Source organism: Dipodomys merriami, unplaced genomic scaffold, assembly GCF_024711535.1.
Source record: "Dipodomys merriami isolate MVZ:Mamm:240054 unplaced genomic scaffold, mDipMer1.0.p SCAF_1803, whole genome shotgun sequence".
NCBI classification, from domain to species: Eukaryota; Metazoa; Chordata; class Mammalia; order Rodentia; family Heteromyidae; genus Dipodomys; species Dipodomys merriami.
The window spans coordinates 41919-53088 of record NW_027203164.1 but is presented as its reverse complement, the minus strand read 5'-3'; the positions used below and the strand labels follow the sequence as shown (position 1 = coordinate 53088).

General features: G+C 33.5%; 2 pseudogenes; both read left to right on the top strand.

Moving 5' to 3' along the window:
- Positions 1 to 1865: 1865 nt before the first annotated feature.
- Positions 1866 to 1965, top strand: LOC138830025 (U6 spliceosomal RNA; annotated as a pseudogene).
- Positions 1966 to 10261: 8296 nt separating this feature from the next.
- Positions 10262 to 10358, top strand: LOC138830026 (U6 spliceosomal RNA; annotated as a pseudogene).
- Positions 10359 to 11170: the final 812 nt, after the last annotated feature.

Sequence of the window (11170 nt, the reverse complement as noted above, 5' to 3'; positions counted from 1 at the left end):
CACAAATGGTGGGGGGTACTTTTTCTACACTTTAATGATCTTCTACACTAAGGATCTTCTCAGTTAATGTTTTTTTCTAAATTATATTTGACCTCTAAATCAAGTTTCCTTGCCTTGGTAGACCAATTATGGATCTATCATTCCAGAAACTATGTTTTTCCTGCACTGAAATCTTTCATTAATCAGTAGGAGAGGGGTATTAAAAATAATCTTGTTCATTTCTGATTTTGTTCATTCATATGGGCTGGTCATCTGTAAATTGAAAGTTTTAATTACAGTACTTTCTCTCAGGTTTTGTGATTTCACCTTTCATTTTAAGTTGCTTTGCATTTTACAATTGATTACTACTAATTCTTGTAAGGAATTGGGGCCCTGAAATATTATAGGAAATGAGAAATTTAGATGAGTCTTCAATTATTTTCTGTTAGCATGTGGCATGGGCCTATGTGAGAAGTCTTGCCCTTGTTATATGATGATGCAGATAACTGGGATCTAGTATCCTAGGACCCGTGGGTCCTGCAGAAGAATAATAGCTTTTAGACATAATATCAGCAAAATTGGGTATAATCAGTAAGAATGCTTCAGAAATATGGAGAAAAACATTTTGGGACCAGCGAGTTAAAACAATAAAAAGAGCATCATAGTAAAATCCCTTATAGATTAGCAAAAACAATACTGTTATTTTGCAATGTGAATTCAGAAGACCACCAACACATAGAAGGTATCACAAGTTTATAACGAAGATATTGCATTGATACTTTTTATATTCTAGTATATATTCTAAACCTAATTATTTATATTCCAATCTATTTATGGGAATAAATGTCAATATATTTGTCTAATTATCAATTCTATTAAGGTTCACTGTGTGAAATTTAAAATCAGCACATATAAGTATAAAATATATAAGTATATATAATATAAAAATTGTTTTGCATTATTGTGTTGTGCTGAGGGAATCAAAGCCAACTCTGTTTTAAAGTGTTATTCCATTATCTCTACCTCCGTTTTTGGTAGAGTTAGACTTAAAGCTTTACCATTTGTTGCTTTACAGCCTAGAGGCAAGAGGAAACACTGTGATTAAACATTACCAATTTAAGGCTTAATATCGAGGAGAAACGTATGGACTTCTCCAGGAGGTATGGAAATATTTGGTGATACAAAGTCAGTAGTGTCAGTTCCTGCCTGGTTGGATGATAGACAGGCCAGCACAGTAGGTAATTATGCATTTGAACAATTTTTTCACCTTCTTGGCTTGAGCTACTTTTGAAATGATAAGTATAATAAGCAATTATATTTTAATAAAATACCTTCCATTCTGAACAATTCAGTCTGAACTGTTCATCTCTCTATGATTCCTTGTAACTAAGATTAGTTTTGTTCCAGTAAGACAATCTATGCTGTCAGGGTAAGATATTCTGGTTGGTCTGTTCCTATATGGAAGAAGGGTAAAGGTTCACGTAGACATTTGTCCCAGCAAGACCTCATTTGGGAAATCTTAAGCTGCAGATGTTTAGAAGTAGCTCTTAAGCAAGGCTTACTTTGAATCCATTAGCTCTACAAAGCTAACTGAGTTGATAAATAAGTACCTGAAAAGCCATCACCTTTGGATTTAGCTGTAAAGGCTTAAAAGTATGATCAAATTTAAAATGAAAATGACAAAATAGTCATTGATAAAAAAAAATTATAAATGGGAGCAATCGACCAAACGATACAAGTTTCTTCCACTATACACAGAATTTTAGATAAATAAGATCAATAGCATTTTTAGGAACATTAAGGGTTCCTTGTTACAAATAGGCAACCATGGATATATGCCTGTATAAAGATTGCATCATTAAGTACTTAAATTAAGAGGATACTCCATGCTTCAGCAGCAGGTCTACCCAAATTACAACAATACAGAGATTAACATGGCACTTGCACAAGGATGGTATGAAAATTTGTGAAGTATTCCATATTTTTCATTCTTCTGATGCAAGAAATGAAAAACAGTTATTAAAAAGTTGGGGCTGGGAAGGTGGCTCAGTGGTAGAGGGCTTGCTTGCATGCATGAGGCCCTGGGTTCGATTCTTCAGCACCACATAAGCAAAAACAAAAAAACAGGAAGTGGTTCTGTGACTCAAGTGGTAGAGCGCTAGCCTTGAGCTGAAGAGTTGAGGGACTGCGCCCAGGCCCAGAGTTATGGACAACGACCGGACCCCCCCCCCCTAAAAAAAAAGTTGATTACAAAAATACAAGTGTAACAATACATGTAATTCACAGAAATAAATGTTAGTTTGACATCAGTGTATTAAATCTTCACCTTAGAAAGACCTTTACATAGCATAAGCTTTACAAAACTTGAAATTAGATAACATTGTCATTTTATCCCATAGAAAAAAAATAATATAAGGACCTAAGAAAAAAAGGAATCTTAAACTTCTTCTATATGGAATGCAATCTGAAAGGACACATTTATTAATGAACCTATACATTGTATAACAATGTATAATTCAAAGTATTATATCCAGGAGGGAATGAAATAGATTATGGACATTATGCCAACATAGATATACTTTTTTCAGAAAAGCACCAGGAACATCTTTAGTTCCTATACTATTCATTTCAACAGATAAGTTAAAATTATTTATGATTTAAAAAAATTCACAAACTCTGCAGAAGTCATTATAGATGTACACAAACAACTCTTGAATACATTTTGCCAACAAAGTCAGGCAATTCACGTGGAAGAATACCATGGATTCCATGATATTTTAAAGTAAGATATTGCTGTTGCTTTGTATTGTGAAAAAAAATTTGTAGGGACACAAAGGATGGACTGGCATTTTTGAAATTTAAGAAACTTAACCAAACCATTACAACTTAGGAGAACAATTTGTACAGCTTTCCACAACTTCAAATAGGTAGTGAAACATACTTATCCTTTTGGCAATATCAAATGCAGTTTCTTCCAAGTCGTTCTTCAGACCTGGTTTGATATAATGGTTCAATAGAAGGAGATACAGAGTATCTTTGCTATTTCTACTCCCAGCAGCAAGATGCAAAGGGGTCAAGAGGCCTTTAGTTTGGGGATTGGTATCTGCATCATGATGAAGTAAGACAGAAGCCATTCTGGTATTATTCCACATATAAGCACTGTGCAGGGGTGTCCAGCCATTCACAGTTATTGAATGAATATCTGCCTTGAGCTACCAACTCATGGACAATGTCTAATTGTCCACTCTAGGCTTCCAGATGAAGAGGGTTATACTCATCCTTATCCCTAGTATTCATCTGGGTGGCCTTTTTGGAAAGTAGTCCCTGCACCATAGTAAGCCGATTAATTTCGGCATCCCAAAGAAGAAATTTGTTTGGATCCTACTCCATTTTTTTCTTGCAATTGATACCATTCCTCACTTTTTCATCTTGTTCCTTGTCTTCATCAGAATTGCCTAACCAGAGACTTTGAGTGCCAGTGGGAATGAGATGTCCATGTATTTCCCTAATAGTTCACATTGGTTGAACTGTTCAGAAAAATATGGTGTATTTACTGCTTATGATTTTTGACCATGATTTATTTTCTCTTTTTTCATTTTTACTATTCTAAATTATTCTAAATGGAGAGTAGAAAATTGATAGAGAGCAGAGGAAAGATTTTCCTTCATATTCAAATGCACAGACTGAAAATGAGGACCAGTGGTGTCTTCATGTGCAGCTTCTTCTAGGAATGAAAAAATAGGAAACAATGCCTTCTATGTGAATGATTTGGGAAATACCATGTTATATTGTAAGAAAACTCACTATTCAACATATGGGCTTTAAGAGCTTTCTAGTAGCTTTCTAATGTTGGTATCCAACCTTAGAAAAAAATGTATAATGCAGCAGTAAAATAGAAGTTCTTTGTATGACTACCTAAATTCTTGTTTTTTGAAAGACACTTGTTTTCATCTAAAAATAGTCCTGTCTATTGTCGTCAGGTGATTTTGATGAATGAAGATGCCTAATGAGAAGTCAAAATGTATTAGTAGTCCTTTGCTACCAATTAAATTTCACTTTTTCTTCTTGGAGAATATAATCATCAACGCAATAGTTCAGAATCAGCAAGCAATAGTTCAGAACCATGCTTCTAGTGCAAGTGGATCACCAGTAAGTAATCCTTGATTCCCTACAAGTTGGAAACTGTTGGTCTAGGGTGACTTTATGGCATAAATTTTGGGATTGATGGTCATAGAAATAATAGCTCAATCTGATAAACAATTGCTTACTCTTGAAGAATTAATTATAACCGATGCTTTACAGTTTTATCCTATACCAGAATGTGGCTATTTTTCTGTTCACTTCTCAATCTGTAACACCCCATTGGAAAATGCATCTATTGCAGAATTACATAACATGGAAACAGGTACTATTTTGAATCTCTCAGGTATGGAATGTTCAGAATTTGAAAGTGAGTAGTTATTAGTCATAGGAATTTTGTAGAACATACATATTCTGTCCTCTTAACAACTTATTTACTTTTAAAAGTTTTGGGTTTCCATAGAATTAAACGGTTTTCGGTTTTGGTATGAGAAAGTACTAGTTAATTCTTTTTTGAAAATATTGGCAAGTATATTGTGAAAAAATTGTCTAGTTGGATAACATTCAAGTTGATGGCCCTCCCATAAAGAAGGGGTAATTCATTCAAATTAGATGCCAAATAGTACTGATTTTTTTAAAGTTACTGCATAAAGAACAATATTTACTATACCAATACAGTGAAATTTTATTTCATGCAGCTTATATTTTAAATTTAATTTTAATGTGAAAGTGATGTGCACTGCGTTAGCAATTGTAAGGCAGTGAATACATAACTTTTCAAACTTATTATCCTCTCTCTCATTTTTCTCACAGTTTTCCTTCACCCCAAAACCCCTCACAAGTTGTAATGTACATTTCCAACATATTGTCTTCTGAGTATTGCTATTGCATTGGTTTGCCTTTTGTCCTTTGTCTCGCCATTTGTTGTTCCTCTTCCCTTCCCTAATTAAGGTAAATGTATACACAATACACAGGGTACCAAAATGAAACACAGTAGGAGATAAACCATAGGGGAAAACCCAAGGAAAATAGAAATCACATAGTACATTAAAAACAACAACTGCAAATAAATATCTCTTTCCATATCTTAGAGTTCATTTTGCTCAGCATCATGTTCATATATATGCCTAACAAAGTCACTGGAAAATAATAGTTTCATGGATACTATATCATGAAAACAACATGTTAACTGTTTTTGATGGTAAAGGTGGAATTAGCATTGGTAAATTCGCAATTCTGATAAAGGAATTTCAAAATAGTTTTAAAATTATGACAGGTGAATTTTAATTGTTCAAAATTTTAACTTAGCCTATTAAGAAAATTTAAAATTGCCTGAGAAAATAAGCTTTCATGCAAAGAAATTCATGGAGACATAGCTGAGAAGGAGCAATGTGGGTAAGATGGCTCATTTTCACAGTAAACAAACAAACCTCACAAACCTTGCTGTAAATCCTGTAGGTTCCCATGAGAATTGTCCTTACCCAGGAAATATACTCTTACTGCATGAAACAAGGTTGTAATGGAATTTAAATTCAAAGTTTTTATTTTAAATAAGACATCACAATTTGTGAACTGACCTTTAATTACTAAACAGTAATTCTCTTAAAAAGATAATTTGAGTCAAAATATTTAGGAAGAAAGTGCCCTTCACAATGAAAGAACGTATTGAGTTTACACTTTTCTTTTTAAATACTTTCCACAATGTCTTTGCACGTGAAGCACTGAAACACAGAAAAAAATCTGATTGGATACTTCAAACCAATGATTTCACATTTCATAGTAGTTTAAAAAATAATATCCTTATTAACATGAGATAGTGAAGATTTCTTTTATTACATAAGTCAAAAAGTTTGGGGATCAGAAAATAATTGAGCAAATTGTAAAGGTAAGAAAACACGTTATTACATACCCTAGCTAAGCATTTTGGTGTCAGCAGTGGAGGGGACTAAAACTTTTTGATATAGATTGTCTTAATGTTTTTGCTACCTTAAGTGATTTTACAGAGCCTATTTGGCTCAGTGTAATGAAGAACAAATTGAACGAAGACATGACAATAAATTCCACCTCCAAATAAAAGAGTTTTCAAAGAGAAACCATGAAGATGTAGCAGTGGGGGACGTCTTATAGTCCTTCAGCTTCACTAGACTTGAAGCCAAGAAGTTGTGATTAATTGGAAATCAAGCAAGAGCTAAGAGGAGGACATAGAAGTAGGACATAGAAATATTGCCTTTGTAACAGACAATGTCATCCAAGGAATCGGTGATTTAACTCTATTCTTCTCCATACATCATGTTGAGCAAATACAAGACCAAGAGGAAAATAATCTATTTAAATAATTTTGCAAAGAATAACTTCACTGTTCCTGATATGGTATCTAAGGAGAGTCTTAAGAGAGAAGATAAAAGTCTTAAGAGAGAAGATAATAGTGGAGTATTCTTAGGTTTCCTCTAAATATCTTGTTAGCAAAATATATCGTTGAGGTTAGAAGTGATTGAACCAAAAAGTGGTGGAGTAATTATTTTTGTGGGCACTTTAGACACAAGAAAATTTCAAGGTAAAAGAAAAAAGAAAAAAAATTATAGCCAAATAGTTGTGATTATAGGTTCTTGGACTGGATTTTTGGAGACAAAGTTTTGCATTAGTGTTGTTCCTCATTAACATAGTTGTTGGGTTTTCGTGGCAACCAAATGAAAAGGGGAAGTTTAATGGACTCCCTTGAACAAGTAAAGAGCATGATAGAAAATAATGGCAAATAATATTTAATGAATTATTTTGAACAATTATTTTGTGAGAACCAAGAAGGAAAGAAATTTCAAAATCACATGACGTTATTAAAAGTATGAAAATCGAGTAGTGAAGAGATTGAGAGAAAACATAGAGTACTATTTTCTCTCCAGTAGAGTAATAGGTTCTTGATCTTGCTTCTTCCATTCTTTCTTCACAAGCTATCAAGTGTGCCTCAGGACTGGAGTATCCAGTTCAGACAAAGAGCACTCGCAGAAGAAAATATTTGCAGTAGATATAGGTGATTTATAACCTTAGACAATCTTTTTAAGTCTGTTCAAAATTCTCCCCTACCCAAAACTTCCCTCTTTGAACAGCTTTCTTTGCTTTTCCAAAGACCGCCCTTCATTAACTGCTTAAAATTTTGAAAGGGCATATTCATACGCTCTAGAGATTGCTGTTTGGTTGTGATTTTTGTGTGTTTTATTGTTGTTTTTAAGTGAATTTCAAAAGTTTGTGCAAGTGTTTTACAATTAAATATGTCCATCTAATTGTCTAATGCTCCTGGATCAGAGTCACTCCTTCTATAAATCTCAAGCAACCCTTTCTCCAAGATTTAGTTCAGATTTACCACTTCCTTTATTACATATGTACATTGCATATTCTAGCTGTACTTGCCCCTTGTTCCATTTTTCATTCATTCTATTTCTTGACTATTGTTCCTCTCTGGGTTCCATTTCCTGATAGTCATTCTGTTAAACTGCCTGTTAATACTTTGAAAGGTTTATATACATTCCATGGAGTTTCACTCCCACATACACTTGAACTGTTGTCAGCTTATATTTCCATAATTCATTCATCTGCAATAACAATTTGCAAGACTGGAGATGTTAAGCACTTAGACATGATTTTATTCTCATTCATTTGGAAGATTAATCTTTAATCAATAAGAAAGTTTAAAAATGGCTTAGAATTTATTCCTAACTACCAGTTTTTTTAATAAATAGCTTTGGACAATGGTGTGTGATTATTTTATTTTGCATAGGATAATTTTTTCTACTACCTATAAGTTTTGGAAAAGAAGAAAACTAAAATTTACTTCTTAGAGGAATATGACAGAAATAGAAGACAGATTTTATGTTTGTCACATCTCTCATCAGTACCCATATTCAAGATTTAAAATCATATTTCTTACTATGTTAGACAGATTGGGAAAACATAAAACAACACATGATAGGGCAGTTATTAGTGACTTTTTAAAATGTACCTTCTTATTTGATGAAATTTACTTTGTTAGCTAATATTTGGGTTTGAAATATGGGAGGCTGATCTATTTAACACATTTCTGGAAGGCACCCACTAAACAACACAAATTGTGAGGGGTACTATTTCTACACTTTAAAGAATGGTTTAACTTGTTTGGTATTAGTGCTGGGTACGTAAATCAACTCTTGTAACTTGCTCCCTACACTTGAAAACATTGTAATGTCACTATCATCTACTTGTCAAGGGTTATTTTGGCAAATGTGATTTTAAATAGTTTAGTTGAAAATGAATATACTTCCAGGAGATTAAATGTATGTTATCATTGGTTTGAGAATGACAACATTTTTTATACTACAGAACCTAGTTTACTGAAATACCCGTGTATTGAAGCACTAAGGATCTTCACAGTTAATGTTTTTCTAAATGATATTTGACCTCTAAATCAAGTATTCCTAGCCTTGGTAGACCAATTATGGATCTATCATTACAGAAACTATTTTTTGGGGGGAGTCCAGTCGTGGGGACTGATCTTTGGGCCTGGGCACTGTCCCTCAGCTCTTCAGCTCAAGGCTAGAGCTCTATCATTTGAGCCACAGCCCCACTTCCGGCTTTTTTTCTTTTTGCTTATGTGGTGCTGAGGAATCGAACCCAGGGCCTCAGGCATGCAAGGCAAGTGCTCTACCACTGAGCCACCTTCCCAGCCCTACAGAAACTATTTTTTTGGCTGCACTGAAATCTTTCATTAATCATTAGGAGAGGGGTACTAAAAATAATCTTGTTCATTTGTGATTTTGTTCACTCATATGGGCTGGTCATTAGTAAATTGAAAGTTTGAATTACAGTACTTTCTCTCAGATTTTGTGATCTCATCTTTCATTTTAAGTTGCCTTGCATTTCACAATTGATTTCTGCTAATTCTTGTAAGGAATTGGGGTCCAGAAATAATGTAGGAAATGAGAAATTGAGATGAGTCTTCAATTATTTTCTAGAAAGATTCACTGTGTAAAATTTAAAATCAGCACATATAAATATAAAATATATAAGTACATATAAAATAAAAATTGTTTTGCATTATTGTGTTGTGGTTAGGGAATCAAAAGCAACTCTGTTTTGGGGGGGTTTTTTGGGTCCGGTCGTGGGGCCTGAATTCTGGGCCTGGGTGCTGTCCCTCAGCTCTTAAGCTCAAGGCTAGCACTCTACCACTTGAGCCACAGCGCCACTTCCGGCTTTTTTCTTATGTGGTGCTGAGGAATCCAACCCAGGGCCTCAAGCATGCAAACCAAGTGCTCTACCACTGAGCCACCTTCCCAGCCCCAGCAACTCTGTTTTAAAGTATTATTCCATTATCTCTACCTCAGTTTTTGGTAGAGTTAGACTTAAAGCTTTACCATTTGTAGATTTACAGCCTAGAGGCAAGAAGAAACACTATGATTAAAACATTACCAATTTCAGGCCTAATATCAAGGAGAAACATATGGCCTTCTTCAGGAGCTATGGAAATATTTGGTGATAGAAAATCAGTAGTGTAAATTCCTGCCAGATTGGATGATGCACAGGCTAGAACAGTAGGTAATCATGCATATGAACAATTTTTTCACCTTCTTGGCTTTAGCTACTTTTGAAATGATAAGTATAATAAACACTTATATTTTGATAAAATATCTTCCATTCTGAAAATTTCTGTCTGAACTGTTCATCTCTCTATGATTCCTTGTAACTAAGATTAGTTTTGTTCCAGTAAGACAATCTATGCTGTCAGGGTAAGATATTCTGGTTGGTCTATTCCTACATGGAAGAAGGGTAAAGGTTCAGGTAGACATTTGTCCCAGCAAGACCTCATTTGGGAAATTTTAAGCTGCAGAAGTTTAGAAGTAGCTCTTAAGCAAGTCTTACTTTGAATCTATTAGCTCTACAAAGCTAACTGAGTTGATAAATAAGTATTTGAAAAGCCAACACCTTTGGACTTAGCTGAAAAGGTTTCAAAGTATGATTAAATTTAAAATGAAAATGACAAAATAGACATTGACAAAAAATTGTAAATGTGAGTAATCGACCAAACGATATGTTTTTTCCAATATACACAGAATTTTAGAGAAATAAGATCAATAGCATTTTTAGGAACAATAAGGGTTCCTTGTTACAAATAGGGAACCATGGATAGATGCCTGTATAAAGATTGCATCATTAAGTACTTAAATTTAGAGGGTAGTACATGCTTCAGAAGCAGGTCTACCCAAATTTCAATACAGAGATTAACATGGCACATGCACAAAGATGATATGAAAATTTGTGAAATATTCCATATTTTTTCATTCTTCTGATGCAAGAAATGAAAAACAGTTATTAAAAAGTAAATTACAAAAAAAACAAGTGTAACAATACATGTAATTTATAGAATTAAAGGTTAGATTGAAATCAGTGTATTAATTCTTCACCTTAGAAAGGCCTTTACATAGCATAACCTTTACAAAACTTGAAATTAGATAACATTGTAATTTTATCCCAAAGAAATAAAATAATATAAGGACCTAGGAAAAAAAGAAATCTTAAACTTCTTCTATATGGAATGCAGTCTGAAAGGACACATTTATTAATGAACCTATACATTATATAACAATGTAGAATTCCAAGTATTATATCTAGGAGCGAATGAAATAGATTATGGATATTATACAAACACAGACATACTTTTTTTCAGAAAACTACAAGGAAAACTTTAGTTTCTATACTATTCATTTCAACAGAGAAGTTAAAATTATTTCTGATTTTAAAAAATCACAAACTGCAGAAATCATTATAGATGTATACAAACAACTCTTTAATACATTTTGACATAAAAGTCAGGCAATTCTCTTGAAAGAATACCATGGAATCCATTAATTTTTAAAGTAAGATATTGCTGTTGCTTTGTATTGTGAAAAAAAATTTAAGGGACACAAAGGATGGACTGGCATTTTTAAAATTTAAGAAACTTAACCAAACCATTACAACTTAGGAGAACAATTTGAACAGCCTTCCACAACTTCAAAGAGGTAGTGATACATACTTATCCTTTTGTGGCAATATTAAATGCAGTTTCTTCCAAGTTGATCTTCAGACCTGGTTTGATATAATGGTTCAA